The sequence below is a fragment of the Sarcophilus harrisii genome, chromosome 2 (assembly GCF_902635505.1).
Source record: "Sarcophilus harrisii chromosome 2, mSarHar1.11, whole genome shotgun sequence".
NCBI classification, from domain to species: Eukaryota; Metazoa; Chordata; class Mammalia; order Dasyuromorphia; family Dasyuridae; genus Sarcophilus; species Sarcophilus harrisii.
This window is the reverse complement of record NC_045427.1, coordinates 40,948,646-40,955,817: the sequence shown is the minus strand read 5'-3', so window position 1 is coordinate 40,955,817 and position 7,172 is coordinate 40,948,646. Positions and strand designations below refer to the sequence as shown.

At 44.8% G+C, this 7,172-nt stretch overlaps 1 protein-coding gene across 3 annotated transcripts in view; it reads left to right on the top strand.

The window, feature by feature from the left end:
• The first annotated feature begins 584 nt into the window (after positions 1-584).
• Positions 585-7,172, top strand: part of AP1G1 (adaptor related protein complex 1 subunit gamma 1) — a 63,119-nt gene continuing 56,531 nt past the window's right edge. For 2 of the 3 annotated variants that reach the window (XM_031950019.1, XM_031950018.1), the window contains exon 1: positions 585-607. The gene's annotated coding sequence lies outside the window, so the exon portion shown is untranslated. Of the gene's footprint in view, positions 608-2,392; positions 2,474-7,172 lie in introns of those variants that run through there. The other variant, XM_031950020.1, reaches the window with a different exon arrangement.

Below are 7,172 nucleotides of genomic sequence, written 5' to 3'. Positions count from 1 at the left end.
TAGAGGGAGTCTGAAAGTGAAGGGCTTTTTAAGTCAAGCAGTCAAAAAAAATTATCTGCAAAGTGAATGGATAGTCATTTTTGGGTGGTGTGTATAGCCTGGCAGGGCACTGGACACTGGCATAATCTGGGAAAGCCTGGGGTAGGAGGTGGCAGCTGAGCTGGCCCTCAGGGAGGCTGGGGGTTCTAGGAGGGGCCACATTCCAGACTTGTGCAAATGGACATCCTTAGGCAGGAGACGGAATGACAAGTTTTGGGAGGGTGTGGAGAAGAGTGACATACAATAAACAACTGGCAAAGGAAGGCTGGGGCCAATCTGGGAAGGGCTTTAAAGACAAATTAAGGCGGAGAAGGCATTTTATCAGTACTAGGGGCAAGAGGTGGTGCTTAAATTCCTGGAGGAGGGGAATGCTTTTGGGATTTCTACTTGGCCTGGGTGTAGAGGATGATTGGGAGGGGGGAGAATAGGGGAGGGGAGAGGTAAGGGAAAGGAAGGGAAGGAGGAAGGGGAAGAGAGATTAGTGAGCAGGCCCAGGGGAGAGCTAAAGAGGACTACATCCATGTCCATGGCTGGAAGAATGAGGATGGGTGTGAAAGATTTTGTGGAGGTAAAATTTGGCAAATAATTGCCTATGGGAAGATGGTGGGAGGGAAGGGGGATTGCCGCTAACTCGTAGGGTGGGAACCAGGCTGGTGAGTTTTTCTGTGAGAAAATGGTTCATTAAGCGTTTACTACGGGCCAGGAACTTGGAGGTACAAAGAAAGGCAAAAATATGGTCTGGGCACTCAAGCCACTCCCAGTCTAATGGATGTGGCAAGAGCCAGATAAAACAGTGTAAACAGAAGAGAATTTCCGAGGGAAGAGACTGGGACTAGGAAACACCTCAGCAGCAGCTAAGATTTGAGCTGGCTCTTGATAAAGAAGCCCAGGAAGCGGGCTGAAATAGCAACGTTAGGTAGAGAGGGGGCTTTCAGGGAAGAGCGGGGCTTAATTCGCGTTTTTAAATGTAAATTCAGGCTTCTTTGCCAAACTCGGGAGAACCTTCGGTGGAAATGGAAATGCCTCGTTACTCTTGCTTTAGGTGAGCCCCACTATCGGCTTTCCTTCTTCCAAGTCCCCCGGCCACAGGACCAAGCGAGAAAGCAGGCGGGGAGATGCCTCATGGGCAGTTGGTAGTAGTTGCAACAACTCTAACTAAGCCTTCATTGAGCGCTTTACACGGATTTCTTTGCTTACACGGATTCTCTGAGAACATTTATTTATTGAGCTCCCTTTTACGGCCAAGCCCAGGGGAAGAAACACGCAGACTGCACAACTTCTGTGAGGCGCGTGGGCATTTCTGAAGACAGTCCGCTTAATTTGACGATTATTTGTCTCAGAAGAAAAAAATCTTCCCTTGTTTTTCAGCCTAGTCTTTCTCGCGCACCCCCTCGGGCGCCAGGGCGTGGATGGTCTCTAGTTATCACCTATTGTTTGTACCTGGCTGGGGGGTCTGTGGTCCCGCCGTGAGCCTGGCACACAGTAGGCGCATACTAAATGCTTGTTAACTGGGTAACTGACACTGTCGCCAGCACGTGATGGAGACACTTCTTCAGGTTCGCCCTTTCGCACCGGAGGCTGCCAGCCGGGGGGGGTCACCTTCCTCCTCCTCCTCCGGGGGGGGCATTTCTGAAGACGGGGGGGGGGGGGAGACCCCCTGACCTTTTCTACCTTTAAATAGCAAACGCTGGCCAGCCCGTGTAATCATTCACGCGGAGCCGGTCCGCGTGTGCTGCTCAGGCGGGGGACTTGGGCTTGGCTCCGCTCCAGACCTAAAGTTCAGCAGAACACCGCTTAAGGTCAAACTGAAAGGAAAAACTTCACTCCGTACCCGGGAGTCACGTGTACCCGGGAGTCACGTGTACCCGGGAGTCTCCTTTCCTCCTTGCCCCGGCTTTTCCCTTCCCCCTCTCAAGCTGCCCTCCTGAGCCTCCTCCCAGAGGAAGCTCCGCCCCTCCCTCGTCGCCACGCCTCCGCTCCCCCCCGCCCCCCCCGGAACGAATATCCGCGGGCTCGGGGCCTGACCGGACGGTTCTCGGCGGGGCTCACCGCAGCGGTGACTCGGCAGCGGCGTCTCTCGTCATCAGTGACAGCCCCGAGTCGTGCTTCGTTTTGCGCCTCCTGTCCAGATGCTGTCACTTCCACCGTGGCAAATAGTCCTGACAGGGAGCGGGGTTCCGGGGCGCTAACGGAGCGGCGGGGGCGCCGAAGGCTGCTTCCCGGGGCCCAGGGCGAAGGTGCGGAGAGCGTTGGGGCTCTCCCGGCCGCGGTGGGAGCCGGGGAAGCTGATTAAAGCCCTGCTGCCCGGCCTGGATCCCTCCGCCGCCTGTCGCGGTGCTGAGGCCGAGGAAGCCGCCATTTTGGATGTTCGGTTCCTGCTGCCACTGCTGCCGCCGCCCCCGGAGCTGCCGGTTTGACTCGAGGTTTCGGGCCGGTGAGTGTCCTTCGCGGCACCCGGAGCCGCTGCCTCCCGCTCTCCGCGATGGCCGGGAGCGCACGGCCGGAAGCCCCCTGTCAGACCAGAGGGCTGAGCCCGGAGGCCGGGCCGTAGGGGGGTGGGGAGGAGGAGGAGCAGGCCGGGGCCCGGAGGGGCAGCCCGGCTGCGGCTCCTTGGGGCCGCCCGAGGCCTGGGCCCACCCGGGCTCTGGAGGCCCTGAGCGCCGCGCCCACCTGGGTCGCGCGTGGAGTGCGGGGCTCCGGCCACTGACTCTCCCGGGCGGCCCCGGTCTCTGGAGGGATCCTCCCCGGGAACTGGGGCTTTCGCGGCGGTCCCGGGCCCCACCTCCGCGTGGCTGCTCCCCTTAGTCCTTCTCACCCCGACAGCGCTCTCCGAGATCGACCGCCGCCCCCCAGAACAGGCGCCCGACCGGCGAACGCTGCCTGGCGGGACCCTCCCACCTTTCTGAAACTTGACAAGCACACATTCCCCCCTGCTGGGCACACGCCCACCCACTCCTGGCGCGCTCCTCCTGGAGGTCCCCCCTGCTTCCGACCGTCTTCTTTTTCTGATTCTGAAACTTGGAGCCGGACGCTGCCCCCTCCCTCCCCTGCGCCCGGGCCGCGGGCTCCGGCCTCACTGCCCCCAGAGAGGGGCTCGCGGCCTCCCCAGCGCCGCCGGACGGGCTTTCTTCTCTGTGCCCTCGGCGCCCTGCGGCTTGTCCGGGTGCGCGACTGTTGCCTTCAGCGGGAGCCGGAGAAGGCGGGTCCGGCACCCGGCGATGGGGGGGTGGGGGGTGTCCTTGAGCAAGGTTCGTCCCGAAGAGGGGGAAAGTAGGTTCTGGGCTCACACCAGAGGAGAAGTCAATGGGGATCTTGCCGTATTCTCCATTAGGGGCTGTAACAGGGCCCGTCGCTAGTAATTTTCACTGACTTCGGAATAGTTAAGTTGTGCTATCCCCTCCCCCCTTTAAAAAAGCATCCCTTGACTTGACTTGAGAAATCTTGGTCTTTTGGGACCCCCCACTGACGAAGCATGACGCCCTCATACATTCTTAGCAGTGTTCGAAAAGGCAGATGAAAAGCCTTTCACAGGTGATTTGTTAGCTGTTCTTCGTGTCATTTCAAGCTAGTTGAGTGGGACTGAATCATTCCTGTGTCATTGCTGTAGAAACCCAGGCAAAGAAGTGGCATAACTTGCTTGAGTTCACAGGGAAGTCGTAGTGATAAGAGGTAAAATTTGACATGAGTCTGAAGCAGGACGTACGCGACTTTTTTGTTGTATGAGTTACTGATTTGCTTTTTTCACTAAGATGTTAATCCTGTAGCTTTATAAAACCTTGTGTGTGAGCTCTATGTATTCTTGGGTGGAGACTTTTCCAGTACAAATACTCAACTGTTTCCATGTATCTTATTTTTTGTCATATGACTGACGCACTTTGAGGAACATTTTGGAAATGTTTGAAATATACATGAATTTTAGTCCTTTCATGTTTACTTTTGAACTAAGGGATCCTTTGCGTTTAGAGGAAGTTGGTGCTATTTAGAATTTGTTTGTAAGAAACAAAGTAATCTTGTAGTAAGTGTTCAAGTTCACAAAGATTTCAGACAACTATTATTTAATGTTATGTACTAGGGCTGTTTATTCACTCTAGTTACTACCCACATTTCTGTCTCATTTTAATGTTTACTTTGTTCATAACCCCATGTTGTAGGTAGTATATCTATTTATAAAAGTGACAAAGATAAATTAAGTGATTTAAAGCTACTATTAATGCTGGGAAACATTGAACAAGTAATGAATGTGCAGATATTTATTATTGTTAGTTTCTTGAATTATATGTTAGTTTCTTGTTAAGCATGTTAGTTTCTTGAATTATATCTTTCTAGTAGTCGAATTAGAAGTGTGTGTGTGTGTGTGTGTGTGTGTACACACATATATACACATACATTAACTTAGGGTATATAATGGTTTAATTTAGTGGAGTGTTTTTTTTTTTAATTTCTCACTTTGAGTGGAACAAGGGCTTTTGCTTTATGAACTTTCAAGTAATATATTTTGTATTATAACACTATCAATCTGATATGCAAATATTCCCATAACATTTATAAGATATAATTTTGAAGAATATTGTTTTGGGGGAAAAAAACTATCAAGGTATTGTGAAAGCTTATGTCAGGCCCCATTGGACCACTTCTGTCTTTAGGAGGCTCTTCTCTCTGAATGGAAACTTAGTAGCATGATTTGGATTATATCATTATATGTTTTTTTATCTTAATACTACTCAGGTATGTGATTGTTTTAAAAAGATGCTCAAACATTATTTCATTGTTGAAACTGGACATTAGATTCTCTGCAGAAGACAAAGATTTTAATTTTTGAGGAATTTGTGTCATGTTAGTTGGTTTCAAACTTAAAACTGACCTGTATTCCAACTTTTTAAAACTTCAGCAAATTCACATCTATAATCTGTCTGCAAAGACAGCTTGTTTAATTGTTCTAGATTCTCAAGATGATTTAATTTTTGTGTTATGTGTGTAGATTCCAGTTTTTTTCTTGCTTTTAACTTCTTTCACTTTGTCACTTTCAGCTTTTTACAATAGCATTTACAAGCAGTTTAAATTGGGGGCAATTTATATTTCTATCTTTTAGCTTGTAGGTTAAAAAAAAAATCATTCCATTATGAAATTTCTACATCAGCATCCCCTTCATTATTTTAATTAGAAAAACTTGTTTGAATAGTAAAAAGAAAATTAAAAGGCCAGATAAGTGTCATCTGCGTTGTGAAGACAAATAAAAATTTCCTTTTCTCTGAAGGAGTGGCACTGTTGAACAGTTAACTTTGGCATGAATCTGTGCCTCTATAAGAAGTCATAAAGTTAAAAAATAGAAAAACACCTCCGACTCACTGGCTAAACATGTTCAATCATCAACTAAGATGTTAGTATAAAAGGGTATATTACGAAAGGATAATAAGTAGTGTACTTTATCTGGGGATTTGGAAGTTTGACTAAAAAATTAACTCTTTAAGTCTTCTTAGTTAAATAGTTAAGTCATATTTTGTTTAATGACTCAAGAGGAAGTATATCTGCAACCTTTGATACTTTATGAATAAAGACTAGCTTTTTTTTTTTCTAATTGTGTTACAATACAGTAGTCACAGTGTAACTTGACCACTGTGCCTTGGACCGTTGGTTGTAGTTGGTATTTGTTTTGCCTGAGGAGCATCTCTTGCCTTTCAGATTGTTGTGTTTTGAGGTTAGTGTTGTGGATCCTTGGAAATAATAAAATATGAAAGTTATAGGAATTTATGAAACTGAATTTCCATTTTTTTTTTTTTTAAAGAAAAAAGATTCTTTGAGTTTTAAAAGACTTTATAGTCTTATCAAATATTTGGTATTCAAAGCTGAATATTTCAAACCAAATAAAATACATAAAACCTAACAGTAGCAAAAGAGTTGTCTTCGTTTTAGTTTTGGGGATGAGGTCTAGCTTCTGGGTTGTGCATGTTCGCCTTATGTACTTGAACACACCACATAATATAAAATTCCTTGCCAGAAGTTCTCACTACTCATTTATTAATCTGTTCCTTATTTATCAATCCTCTCTAGTGGAAAATAGTTTCAACTTCATCTTGATTCTAAGTAAAGTTAAATTTTTTATTACTATTTCTTAGTGCTCTGCCCAGAGTACAGTTTCCCCTCTCTTTTAGACTGCTTTTTATAAATTATATTGATGTGAAAAGTATAGTAATGAATGAGCTGAGGTTTTAGAAAGAAATATTTAAGAATGACATATGCTTCTTACCTATATATGTATATGACTGAAACTTTATAATTATTAACTACTTATTTTTTGGTTGTTTTTTTTTTTTTTTTTGAATGTGAGGACTTCATTGTTTTCTTTTAGTCTATAAATATTTTTAGATGTATTTATCTTTTTTTTTTCGAACTAGCATTTATATATTTTAAAGGTTTCAACAGTACTTTACAAATATTGTTTCATTTGATTCTCACTACAACTCTTAAGAGTTGTTATTATTGTTGTTATTATTTTCTCTGTTTTACAGATGTGGAAAACAAGGCTAAATTTGCTTTAAAATTAAGTGACTTGCCCAAAGTCACACACTAATAAGGGACTGAGGCAAAATTTGAATTACTTTTCTTTCTTACTCCAGGTTCAGTTTCATTATATTTTCTCTGACTTCAAGAAGCATAAATTATCATGGCCACTGTTTCCTTTTGTTAACTTCCTATGATGCTTACAGCATACTTAATAATAACACTGGTAGGTCCTGATTAGTGCAAAAAATAAGTCCCCTGGAATGATCACATAATTTCTGCTACATATTTTACATAATTATAACTTCAAATAACTTTATACCTTATCTAAAAGAATGGAAAAGGAATCTTGCAAACATTTTTATGACCTCAGAAAACCATGATTTATCTGATTTTAATGATAATTCTTTGCTTTAAGTTGCAGATTCCCCTCACCCAACATATGAATCCAATTTCTCCTTCCATCTTTTCGTGATTCATAACTTCAGAAACTTTAATCTTGTCTTTTGGAAAAGAAAGTTTTCCAATATACTGATAGTAAGTAAGGGAAAAGAAATTCAGATTAAAAAAAATTCTTTTTTGATTTTTCATTAAATTGGGGAAATTTTGTTTAATTTACAAGAGAGAGAAGTTTA